The sequence below is a fragment of the Bos indicus x Bos taurus genome, chromosome 20 (genome assembly GCF_003369695.1).
Source record: "Bos indicus x Bos taurus breed Angus x Brahman F1 hybrid chromosome 20, Bos_hybrid_MaternalHap_v2.0, whole genome shotgun sequence".
In the NCBI taxonomy this organism is placed as follows: Eukaryota; Metazoa; Chordata; class Mammalia; order Artiodactyla; family Bovidae; genus Bos; species Bos indicus x Bos taurus.
The window spans coordinates 48,802,993-48,817,239 of NC_040095.1; the positions used below are offsets into that span (position 1 = coordinate 48,802,993).

The 14,247-nt window shown below is 35.4% G+C and overlaps 1 pseudogene; it reads right to left on the minus strand.

The window, feature by feature from the left end:
* Positions 1–349: 349 nt before the first annotated feature.
* On the minus strand, positions 350–1,195 carry LOC113879042 (annotated as a pseudogene).
* Positions 1,196–14,247: the final 13,052 nt, after the last annotated feature.

Sequence of the window (14,247 nt, forward strand, 5' to 3'; positions counted from 1 at the left end):
AGTGTTAAATCTATAAAATATTTACATAGCACAGGACATTAAGTTTTAGACACTTGGCAATTGAACCACATAAAAATTGGACAAGATCCCCAACCTACATGTTCAGAATCAGGTGTTCACAGTCCCTATCTGGTGACTGTACATGGTTCAAAAGGCAGCAGAGGCAACAGGTAGTTACCTCAAAGGACATGGACCACTGTTATCTGGGAGCACACTATGTTATCCCAGTGTCATGTACCACTCCACCTTTCTCCAAGGTGGTCTCATAATTCTGGAATGGCAGGTCTGGCTGATACAAAATGAAGACAGACAACAAAACCTTTACTCTGTGGAGACATCCTAACTCCTACTATGTATGCATGGTGATCTTGAATGCAACTCATCCTAAAAGCTTGTCATGGTCATTCTTGGTTTTTAGGTCGGGTGATCCATCAATCTTGCCCTCAACTATTACTTTTTTTACATCACCATCACTACCAAAGTTGAGCTGGACAGCAACTAGTGGCTGCACGTAGCTCCCATGCAGTTTTGTTTTGTTTTCCATAATATGCAAATATTTTAAATCTATCTTTCCATTGGGAGGATAAGTTGATAGAACTGCTGTGCTTTCACTTTTTGCAATACAGTCTATCCTTGGTTCTCCTCGAGGCTTTAATACAATTATTCTGCTCATTTTCACAAGAATACAAGGGTTTCCTGATTGGTAGCCAAATGTGGGATCATCCACACCACCGTATGGTCAAGTAAGGCAAGAGGAAACTGACATGCTGTATATTCTGGATCCTTCTGCTCAAAATAGTTTCTATTGGTACAATATGTGAGTTTCTTCTGTTCTTCTAAGCCATAAGGCTTTAGAAATTTCTTAAGGTCATCAACGTACCCTTGATAGGATTACAAATCAGACAGGCTGAATGAAAAATCCAACGTTGGCACTGGTTTTGGAAAAATCACAAGTCCTGGACTAGGAATCTGGTCACGATATTTTGGAACCGTCTTCGTTTAGAGTCTGAAGCATGGCTCACATCATGAATGAAAAGAGTGCAGCCAGGAACCCATAAAAGACTGGATAGAAGAGCAAGATCAAACCCCAGCTCTTGGCAGCTCGCCCCAGGAACTCTCCGGTGGTCTGGCTGTAGATGAAGAGCTTCTACTCGGCCAGGCTCCGGTTGAAGGACTTCTTGTCTCTCTTCTTCATCGTGTGTGTGCCTACTGCCAGGGGAGACGCAGGGTGGAAGCTGCGAGGAGGGCGGAGGAGCATCCTTTTTAGAGCAGAACAGCCCTGAGACATGGGCAGAATGCGCGTCGGCGGAGAAAACCTCCTCAGTGCAGTGAGAGTTCAAGCAGGAAAGTGTATTCTTTTATTATTATTATTATTGAAGGATAATTGCTTTATAAAACTTCATTGTTTCTGTCAAACCTCAACGTGAATCAGCCATATCCCTTCCCTTTTGAACCTCCCTCCCATCTCCCTTCCCATCCCAGCCCTCCAGGAAAGTTACTCTTAACTGCTGGTGTTTGTTGTTCAGTCGCTAAGGTGTATCCGACTTTTTGCCAGGCTTCCCTGTCCTTCGCTCTAACCCAGAGTTTGCTCAAACTCATGTCCATTGAGTCAGTGATGCCATCCAAGCATCACATCCTCTGTCGTCCCTTTCTTCTCCTGCCCTCAGTCTTTCCCAATATCAGGGTCTTTCCCAATGAATTGGCTTTAGGAATCAGGTGACCAAAGTATTGGATTTTCAGCTTCAGCATCTGTCCTCCCAATGAATATTCAGGGTTGATTTCCTTTAGGATTAACTGGTTTGATCTCCTTGCTGTCTAAAGGGCTCTCACCAGGAAAGTTCTGACGATTCCTTTTTAGATATAGATTCAAAGACACCATCCATGAAAGAAATAATAAGATTTACTTCATTAAAATTAAAAACTTCTAACCTGTAAAAGACAATATCAAAAGACAAGTCAAGACTTGAGAAAATATTTACAGAAAACACATCTGAACAAACTAAGCATACTCTTGTCATACTATTGAGCAGTCAAGCTCCTTCATATGTATTCAAAGGAGTTACAAATTATATCTATACAAAAACATGAACTTGGATATTTATAGCAGCCTTATTTTTAACTCTCAAAACTTGGAAGCAACCAAGATGTCCATCAGTAGTTGAGTGTATAAACTGTGGTATATCCAGACAATGGAATATTATTCAGCACTAAAAATAAATAAGCTATGAAGTTTTGGAACAACATGGAGAAATCTTAAGTGTATATTATTTAGTGAAAGAAGCATACCTTAAAAAGCTACATATGTTTTGATACCAAATGTGCGACACTGGAAAGGGCAAAGTTTGGAGATATTAAAAAGACCAGTGGTTAGTATGGTTGGAAGAGTGGGGAAATTAATTGGTAGAGCACAAAAGATATTTAATACAGTGAAAATATTCTGTCTCATATTATGATGGATATATGTCCTTATACATTTATCTAAGCAGTGAATGTTGTTATAGGATAGATTTTACAACACCAAGAGTGAACCCTAATGTTTTTTGGATGATAATGATATATCAGTGTAGGTTCATCCTTATTAAAAATTAGCACTGAGGTGAGTGATGTTGATAATTGAGGAGAATGTGTATGTAGGTGCAGAAATTATATGGGAAATTTCATTATCTTCCTCCCAATTTTGCTTAAAACTTATCTTTTATAAAAGTCTTAAAAATACATCAGAATTTGAAACTAAAAACTGATGAAACTTCATCACAATTGCTAAATATAATATCAACTTATAAAATTTAATGATTTGTATTTAGAATATTACTTAGTATAAAAACCAAAAGCAAGACTAATATAATTAAAAATCAAGAAAGTATTTTTTAAGAATTAATACATAAACAAGTCACAGAGACTATGAAGAGTTGTCAATAAGTAACATAAAGAAAGTCTAAATAAAAATAGAGATAAATCAGCGCATGAATAACAAATTTTAGCATTGTTAAGTTTGTAATCACTTTTTCCAGTAATAGGTACACATGTTTATGTTCAAGAGAAAAATTTAACTGTGTATATTTGAAATGCTATACATTTGTAATTTTAAAAGAGTAAAAGTTCATTGCTAATTAATTTCTTATGAGAACAGAAACAGAAATCAACTTAGCAGGTACACAAATATACTACAGAACCACATATTTTAAAACATTTTCTTTTCTTTTTCTTTTCTTTTTTTTCCCCCAAATTCAGGAAAATAAGACTGATGGAACACACTAGAAAGCTCAGAAACAGATGTACCCAGGAAGATAAGGCAATAATGGTACCTGAAATGAGTAAGGAGGGGTGGAATATTTAGGATTTGATTTAAAACAATCTGGCACACCACATGCAAGAAAAAAATGGCCCATATTTTGTTATAAAAAAAGTAAAAAGAATTAAGATTGTGGGGCTAATTATACAAAATTCCAGATGATAAATTGACAAATAACTGCAATCTTGAGTCAGGAAAACAGAGCTTTAGAAAGCTAAAAAGGATAATTCATAAGAAGAAAATATAATGATTAGAGTGTATAAAAACCAGTGACTGTGCTCAATGTAAAATTCTATAGTATGTTAATTAAAGCAAGATAGTCACACAATTTAAATGATATGTAAAGCATCTGTACAATGTCTAAAATAATTGGAATGCAGTGCAAAATGGCACAGACTATAGGTCATTGCCTGTTTTCAAATATTGGCACATATCTGATTTTTGTTGTTGTCGCTGTTTTTGTCATTGGCATATTTCTTAACGTCTTTGTGGATCAGATTTTTTTGATGTTCCAGTGTTATTTTGATCACTGTACTTTTATGGAAATTAATCAAGTTCAGGCATGGAATAAGATTAGAACAGTGCATGGAATATAAACATCTAAATAAATACAGCTATTAATATGCACTAAAATATAAGCTATTATTTTGTCTTATTACTTATATTATCATCTTTTACCAACAAAGGCATATAATTTAGATCACCAAAGGGATATTTAAATTCAATAAGGTAAATACAAGACAACAAATAGAAAAATGGCCACAGATATAATTAGGCAATTCATAGATGGTGAACCAGATAATTAATAAGTAAAGCATATCAAACTTAAAGGATACACAATTATTGTTTTCACTTTCTATCATCCCTGCAATTTGCATGTAGCTTACATTTATTGTTTCATGTGATTTAATTGACAGATTTTTAAACTGTACATAATTAATGGAGAAGTGGATCTTAAATTGTTTGCTGTCTCATCATTTATGAACAGAGTATAAAAACTCCTTAATCTCAGAAGTAATCAGAGAAATGCAAATTTGAGAAAAGAGAAAACTTTACACTCATGACATTGACCCAAATACTAAAAAAGTTAAGTTACACAAAAGTCTGATCAAGATTTGGAACACAGAAAGCATCCTGTGGGCTTCCCTTGTGCCTCAGTGCTGAAGATACTGCCTGCCTGCCAATGCAGGAGATTTGGATTTGACCCCTGGTCCAGGAGGATCCCACATGTCATGGAGTAACTACATGAACTGCAGCTACTGAGCCTGTGCTCTAGAGCCCGAGAGCCACAAATACTGAGGCCTGCACACCCAGAGTCCATGCTTCATAACAGGAGAAGCCACCACAGTGAGAAGCCTGCACACCCAACTCAAGAGCAGCCCTGCTCACTGCAACTAGAGAAAAGCCCTCAAAGTCAAAAATAAATAAATAAATACAATTATTTAAAAAAAAAGAAAAAGAAAGCATCTTGTCTCTAAGTATAAGTTTGTCAACAACCCTGAAAAGTCATCTGGGAGTATGCAATGAAAGTGGTTATTTGTATACCACAAGATTCACCTAGATTTTCTATCTATCTGTCTAATCTCCATTGTATACATCCAAGAGAAGTTATTACAAAAGTACTTCAAAACACTTCACATTGGTAACTGTAATGTATTTGGGGGTTTTAAGATCAATTAGCAATAACCCAGGATTTCATCCTATTCAAATATCAGACATAGAGTATGGAATATAGTCAACAACAAACTAGATAAATACACAGCAGCATAGGTTGAACTAGCATACATAATGATGAATGAGAAAAATCAAGAAGTGAAAAATATATGCATGTAAGTTAAACGTTACATACAGGCTAAAACACACAACTAAATATATGTGTTCAAATGCCTATACAAATAGACATACACCATTTTTTTAGTAAAACTTCTAAATGGGAAGATCCCTTGGAGAGGGACATGGTGGGCCACTTCAATATTCTTGCCTGGAGAATCCCCATGGATGAAGGAGACTTGCAGGCTATAGTCCATAGGGTTGCAAAGACTGAAGAGACTGACTTAGTGCTCCTGGAGTTAGGGAAATAATAGTGGAGATTTAGGAATAGAGTGAAAAAAAAACAAAAGAAAGGAATTGTCCATTTTTGGCACACTGATGATAACATATTATGAACAAGAGCACAAGTTTGACATTTTAAGTTAGAAAATTAATGAATGAATATTATACTGGTTTGGGGCTCTAGATTCTGTTTCCTTTGTGTTTGGTTTATTTCCTCGCCAATTGCACATATTAGGTACTGCTAGAATCCCAGGGACAGGGGAGCCTGGTGGGCTGCCATCTGTGGGGTTGCACAGAGTTGGACACGACAGAAGTGACTTAGCAGCAGCAGCAGTGGTAAAGAACCCGCCTGCTGATGTAGGAGACACGAGACATGGATTTGATCCCTGGATCAGGAAGATCCCCTTGGAGAAGGGCATTGCGACCCACTGCACTACTCTTGTCTGGAGAATCCATCGGACAGAGGACGTTGGCGGGCTACAGTCGATAGGGTTGCAAAGAGTTGACTACAACTTAATTGACCTAGCACGCAGCAAGCACATGTTCACTTTAAATCTGATCTTCTGAAGTTCTTATTCCCTCAGTGCATTCATCATTTCCAAAACTTCTTGTTGGAGAAGGTCATGGAGAGGACTTGACTGTTGGTTGACCTGCAAGCTGGATCCAGATAATCAGAGATTCTTCCCCTATCCCCCACCCCAGAATGTATGTTCCCACCCATCATTCCAACGCTAAGAGCTATTTAAAGGACACAGCTCTGAGAGAGTGAAGTGTTGTTGAGACCATCTGGACTGAATATGTGACCAAACCCAATTAAGGTCTCTGTATAAACTTAAGATTCTGATAGGCAGATGCTGAGAACTACTTGTCTTGTGGTTGCCAAGACAAGTCTCATGTGTAAAGTTCCCTTGCTTATTAAACCTGCTACTTATTAACCAAGAATGGTCTGCCTCTTCTACCTTTTTGTTTGGTCTCTTCTTGCCCTCCTTGTACAGGAACTAGTTTCGAATTTCACCCAGGTGCCAAACCAGCAATAGTGGAGTAAGCCAGGAGATTAAAGAAATGGGTCTTAGGAAAAAGGCATCCACAGGGGAAATCCCAATGGTGGTGTTCAGTCACTCAGTCACGTCCAACTCTTTGCAGCCCTATGCACTGTAGCCCTCCAGGCTTCTCTGACCATGGAATTGTCCAGTTAAGAATACTGGAGTGGGTTGCCATTTTCTACTCCAGGGGATCTTCCCAACCCAGGGATCAAACCCGGATCTCTTGTGTCTCGAGCATTCACAGGCAGATTGTTTACCACTAAAGCCACCTGGGAAGCCCAAATAGGCCATAAACCTCTACATGGGGAGGCTCCTCTGTTCATGGTATTTTCCAGGCAAGAATACTGGAGTGGGTTGCCATTTCCTCCTCAAGGAGATCTTCCTGATGTGGGGATTGAACCCGCATCTCCTGCACTGGCAGGCAGAATCTTTACCACTGAGCCACCTAGGAAGCCCTTTACTATTCACTAAATTTCATTCATCTGCACAATTTTAAGCCAATGTCAAACATATATAATTATTACAACTTTAATCATTGTGTTGTTAATTTTTAAATAATTTTCTCATCTGTCCAGTTAAGTTTACTATTTATATAATATTTAGATTTTTTCTTATTTAATGATTGCTATATAGATGCTTTGAGCTCAGTTTATTAGATAAAAGAACATTTTCTATTTATAATGTTTACAACTTTGAGTATTTATATTCAAGAAAAAATTATGTTTCCATTCTTCATAGTTTTCTTTTTTTAATTTCTAGTTCAACTTTTCAATTATCTAACCTAAGTATTGCATACCCTAAAGTGTCACCTTCTTAACTATAGTTACTATAAATGTTTCTTTTCTATATTACATTCTTTTAAAAAGTGATTTCTGGTATTGAGTGCTAGAGTGTTTATTTTTCTTTTAAAATTAATATATTCATTCAATATAGTTGTGTAATTTATTCCAGAAATTTCTCAAACTTTGTAGGCCCAGATTACAACATAGATTCAATTTAGATAATTTGTTAAATGACTATGTTTAAAAAAAAAAATAAGGAAAAAGAGATTGATGTGAAAAGTTTTCATTATGAAAAACAGAATTATAGAGATGGAGAAAGTAAGAAGATGAAAGTGGATTTGAGTCTCAAAAAGATAGAAAGAATTTCTGTGAATGTAATTGACCTAGAAGAAAAAGAAGGAGTGACTAGAGATTTCTGAGGAGAATTTAGTGTCACATCAGGAGACACTAAGGAAGTGGGCAGAATGTAAGTAAGCAGAAGAGGGAACTGATTTTCCAGGAATTTGGTTGTCTCATCTCTGTAAACAATGAAGTTACCAAGCATGATAGAACAGTTTGAAGGATACAAGAAGGCTGTCTCATCAAGTTTCTGACTGTTACCTTGAATTATTTTCATGGGTTTTACAGATACCAAATCAAATCTTGTAACAAAATCATATTACTGCATATTTCTTGCCAGTTACCTTACATCTTTTGTATTTCTCTAGACTAATTGTACTGAAAAACCATCATTATCATCATTATATGCCCAGTGTTTTTAATAGAAATACGTCTACTTTAATATTTCATGAATATTACAAACACATTTCATTATTTATTATTATTTTTAATAAGGAGGAAATTTATTCAAACATTTATTTTATAATGTGTAATTGTGTCTGGGAACTGAATAGTCAGAAAAGACTTATGATGGGCTAGATTGAGGACTAATTTAAAGAATGAAAATAGTCTTTATCTTTTCTCCCTATATAAATTCTACATGTATAAGGGAACAATATGGATTTTCCTTAAAAATAGAGCTACCTTATAATGCTGCATTTCCACTCCTGGGTATATATCCAGAAAATGATCTGAAAGGATACACGCACCCAATATTCATTGCAGCACTGTTCACAATAACCAAAACATTAAAACAATCTAAATGTCCATTGACAGAGGAATAGATAAAGAAGATGTGGTACATATATACAATGGAATATAACTCAGTCATTATAGAGAATGAAATAAGACCATTCGCAGCAACATGGACGGACCTACAGAGTCCATACTGAGTGCATGAGAGCAGACAGAGAAAGATAATTCATACTGAATAAAGGAAGTCTGACAGAAAAAGATAAACATCATGTGACAGTCCTTATATGGGAAGTCTAAAAAGAAATGATGCAATTGAATTTGTTACAATAGACTTACGGACTTAGAGCAGCAACGTAAAGTTGCCAGGGAGGAAATGGTTGGGGGAAGAGACAGTTTGGGATTGATATGTACACACTGCTATATTTAAAATGGATAACTAACAAGGATCTACTTACAGCACAGGTTACTCTACTCAATATTATGTAACAACTTAAATGGGAAAAGAATTTGAAAAAGAATAGATATATGTATATGTATAAGTGAATCACTTGGCTGTACACCTGAAACTATTACATCATTGTTAATAATACTTCAATATAAAATAAAAATGAAAAATAAATTATACATAATTTTATATATACATAAATACACATGTAAATATATATAAATGCATGTGTGTGTGTATGAACTATGCAGTATGACCTCCTCTGCTTCATTGTTGTCAACTCTTAAAACATGGAGAAAGTGCACAGACATACATGTTTGCATGTATACAGTTAAATAGATATACATATATATATATAATTAACACAAAACTTGTATTTCTTATTTATTTTGGCAACTGATGTCAAACTTCAAGACAAATAAAATGGCAGGTCAATTATGAAATAGCCTAACATAATGACATAATCACCAAATTGATTGCTGTTCAATTAAAGAATCCATCACTTTGTGCAATTAATTTTACTAAATTGTCAGTAAACTGTCCAATTTGCTTATTTCAGTTTATTCATTTGAACACTGTTATATGGATGTTTTTTAAAATTCATAAAATTGGAAACCAAGGTCAAATCACCATTATAACAAAATAAAAGACATCAGGTTTATAACTGGCAAAATATCTCCTGCGCTATCCTAAAACGTACCTCCCTGTCCAAGATTGTGAGTTATGTCATTTAGAAATTATTGAAAAATAACACAAATATCAATAGGGAAAATGTTAGAATGCCAAATTACATTAATAAGAAAATATTACACTGCATATATAAAGTTGAAATGTTTTCAAGTGGTGTAAATATATTTAATTTCAAATATTACTGGCTCAGATATAAAATAATAAAGTAAAAATGTATACAGTATTTAAGTATAGAGCATATCTTTGATAATTTATAAGTAACATTTTTCCATAATTTTCTTTTGAAATAACTTGAACTAAAAAAGAAAGCATCATTCAGATCTGAATGAGGATAAACAACATATCCCTTCTCCCTTCAACTGCATCTGTTTATCCTGCAATGCTCTCAAATAAGAGACTTAGGAATCCAAGAACTGTCCTCTGATTTTGGCTCAGAAACATAGGTTGTCTGAATGAAAGAGGATTCAGGTTTTAGCAAAATCGGCATGTACTTGAAGATTAGCCATTAGCTTCAAATACATGCCAACAGCAGCAGCTGGCCTTTAAAAGACTCACATGTTCATTTCATTTCTGCTCATTGATTTATCTAAAATGAGTGAAGAAGAATAAACAATAAGAAAAGGAGGACATGAGTATCTTACAGTGTTTTTCACTGTTCTGGAGTTAAATTTAATTATTTTTGTCATTTAAGGGTCAGTAAATTTGCATGTAATAGTGAATATTTGGGACCATATCTCAGAAACTTTCTCAGACAATAGTCTTCATATAATATGCACTATGTGTATGTATGTACATATGTGTGTATGTAAGTATGTTGGTATATGCCATACAAGTATGTGAAAGGGGAGAAGGAAAAGGCAACCCACTCCAATATTCTTGCCTGGAAAATCCCATGGACAGAGGAGCCTGGTAGGCTATAGTCCATGGGAATCACAAAGAGGCAGACACGACTGAGCAACTTTCACATACATATATACATACACATGCACATAGATATATGCATACACATACATATATACACACACATATACACATGCATATATACACAAACATCATTGAAAGTTTACAATTAATATGAAAAGTAGAAGCAACATATTAAAAAATGCATAATTTGCTGTCTTTCTTGACTATGTATCAAGATTACATAGCTACCTATATGTAGAGGTGCTGATAAGTAACTATGATAGCTGGCTGTCAGCATTATTTTAATACCATATATGAGAGTCCAAGGTGGCACCATCAGTAAAGAATTTGCCTACCAATGCAGGAGACACAAGGGGTGTTGGCTCAATCCCTGGGTCAGGAAGATCCCCTAGAGGAGGAAATGGCAACCCACTCCAATATTCTTGACTGGAAATTCCCATGGACAAGGAGCCTGGCTGGCTACAGTCCATGGGATCAAAAAAAAGCCAGACACGAGTTAATGACTAAACAACAACAACAAAGATCACTCTAGCAATGAGATGAAGAAGGCAATGGCACCCCACTCCAGTGCTCTTGCTTGGAAAATCCCATGGATGGAGAAGCCTGGTGGGCTGCAGTCCATGGGGTTGCTAGGAGTCAGACACGACTGAGTGACTTCACTTTCACTTTTCACTTTCATGCATTGGAGAAGGAAATGGCAACCCACTCCAGTGTTCTTGTCTGGAGAATCCCAGGGACCGGGGGGCCTGATAGGCTGCCCTCTATGGGGTCACACAGAGTCAGATACGACTGAAGTGACTTAGCAGCAGTAGCAGCAATGATAGCTATCCAACAGTGGGTGGAAGTGTTTGGGACATAAGCCTACAGACCTAGAGATGTAGAAGGACATGACTGGGGACTGTCCTGGGGCTTCAAAGGGACACCTCTGTAGCTAAGCATGTTTAGAGAAAATCTGAAAAAATGTGTGGCATGTCATTTCTAAAGATGGGATGGGTTTATATGAGTGAGATTTTTCACTCAATTGTTTGTAATAACCTAAACACCTTTTTTCAATCTCCCTTGACATTGTACTTCCAAATGATATCATTCAATTTGCATAAAAGTTCTTCCAAATGGCAATGTGTTGTCTTAAGAAACAGAAAATATGGAAATTCAAGAAGATATCTGCAGTGTGTTTTGCAAATCTGTGAGTTGAATAAATTTTGAAATCATTAAAAATAAAGTGAGAAAATTTCCTCTTCTCACAGGATCTATCATTATGGGAACATCTGGCATTTGGAAAACAGATATTAAAATAAAATTCATGAAATTTTCCAATATTGTGCACATTATATAATTGATCTTTTTAAGCAGATTTTTCAAGTTAGCTGTTCTTGTTTTCCTCTCAAAACATATTTTATATGACCAAAATTTTCTATGTTATATTAAAAATATTTTAATAAGAGAATTATAGTATGGTTTTAAAAGAAAATTAAAAGTATAATAACTTCATGGTTAGAGAAATTATTTAAGACAAATCAAAACTATACATCATATTCCCAGGAAGGAAATAAACTAAAATATCTCCACCACATAACATCTCTTATCTTCTTGGATAAGCAGCTGTGTGTTGTCATATATCTGTACTGTTTGAAAAACAAAATGCATAATTAGTGGTCATTAAGACAGTAAGGTTATTCTGTGCACATGCCAGTCTTCTTGATGTCCCCATGCAAGGGAATTCTTGCCTAATAGTAAAAACAGAAGCAACATTTTATTTTAATGGCCATGAAAGACCATGTCCAATCATAATTTAGAGTGACTTTTCTTCAAAGTCCTTAATTACAGGTCACTTCAGTGGTGCAGCAGATGGTAGAATGTAAAGTGGATAACAAGACACAAAGACAGGTAGCAGCGAGTTTGAGGGAATTTCTTCTAAGATGTCAGTCTTAGCATTTGGTGACATTGGGACTCCCAGGGTAAGATCATGGGTGGAGTCAGTGCTAATCTTAAATCACTTAAGAACTGATAATTGCTTTAAGTCTAACAATCAAGGGCTGTTAGTTATCACCTTGAGAAAAAAGTACACAGAGTTGTCTTTTGTAAACAAAATACTATTTCTCATTTTTTATAACTTTTTATTAGGAATCAATAACTTAAGATATATGTCTGGTGAACCAAAAATAAAGAAATGAAACAGAAAACATTTGGAGAACTTAATTTGTATTAGGCAGGACATTATTAAATATATCAGTGTAAACCAGTATATATATTTTTATAATTCATACAGGAAAATATCTCATGATCTCTTTAAAATCCATTTCTGTTGGTTTGACTATCCTTGGAGATGAAAGAAAGATAGAGGCTAGGTTGTCCCAACTTTGAATGGAAGGACCCAAGTGCCCCTGGGATCTAGTGATAGTTATTTTAACATTCTAGAACTCGTCTACACCAAGATCACCAAACCAGTTTAAATACAATAAAAAAAAGTCTACAAGGAAAAAAAAAAAAGATACTAGAATTGGGTGAAAAGATTCCTCAAGCAAAATCAAAGCCAGTAACAACCAGAGCAGAAATAACATCAGAATGCTCTTAAATTTTTCTTATTTGCTGCAGTGGATTAAATGGAGCTCCATTAACTAACCATATCTAAAACTTTGAGAGTGAACTACTGTCTGGCATGATTGAGGAATTTTGTAATCTCCAAATTTCACTAGAGTAGCACTCAACACTTCAGCATAATAGTATGTATAAATACAAAATTAGAAAATAGGCAGTTCTTTTGTGTTTTAGAAATAAGAATCTAGACTCTGTAGCACGTCCTTTTTATTTGGAATCGACTTTTTCCCCCCCAAAGTCAATAAGTAACATTATGTTCAAACAATAATGACAATACTAACAAACAAAATGTGTTTATAAGCTCAGGATAAAAGCTACCAATAATTATTTAAATATTTTATCACTAAAGGTGGCATAATTGGGCTTAGAGAGGTAAGCAAATTAGATAGACCAAATAGATACCTTTAGGAAAAATACCTTAAACAAAAAAAAAAGACTCAATTTTCCTACTTTACTCATACATTAAATTGATTTTAAAACAATGACATTATTGTGTTTTTATCTTTGAGTAATAATCCTTTAAGAAAAGTACAGGACAAAGGACAAGGAAAACTTTTTTTTCCCCTTTAATTAGGAAGAAAAGTGAAGTTGCTCAGTCGTGTCTGACTCTTTTCGACCCCATGGACTGTAGCCTACCAGACTTCTCAGTCCACAGGATTTTCCAGGCAAGAGTACTGGAGTGGGTTGCCATTCCCTTCTCCAGGGGATCTTCCCGACCCAGGGACTGAAACCACGTCTCCTGCATTGTAGGCAGACGCTTTGCCTTCTGAGCCACCAGGGAAGCCCAATTAGGAAGAAAGCATTGCCTAAGTATCACAGTTTATTGCTAAGTGTGAGGATATTTAGTAGACTTAGTAAGGACCAATCAAAGGGAAAAAAAAAATCTACCTTGGCAAACTACAGTGCAACTGATCTAATACATACATACACACACATATATATAATATACATATATAATATACATATATAATAATTCTTTTTATATTCCAATTACAGATAATGCAAATTTCATTGAATGTATTAGAATTTGGTTAACTTAAAACATTGTCCTGGTCTTATTATCTCAGAAAACTCAAGAATGCAATAGAGATAGAAAGAAATGATGACTTTTTCCTTCTTCTCTTATAGACTCTTTGGCTAGTCTGATAAATGACATAAGACAGATTAATGAAAGAAAAACATTTAATTTAATTCTGTACATATAAGAGGCTCAAGGAGAGTCAGGTTAATTTGCATTCCTCTGCTAAGGAGAAGGGGGCGGGGCCTGGGACTTCAAAGGCAGGTCCATTGGCAGCAAAATAAAAATGTTTTTCCTGCTCTCTTCAGGTTATCCCAATGTCACCTACC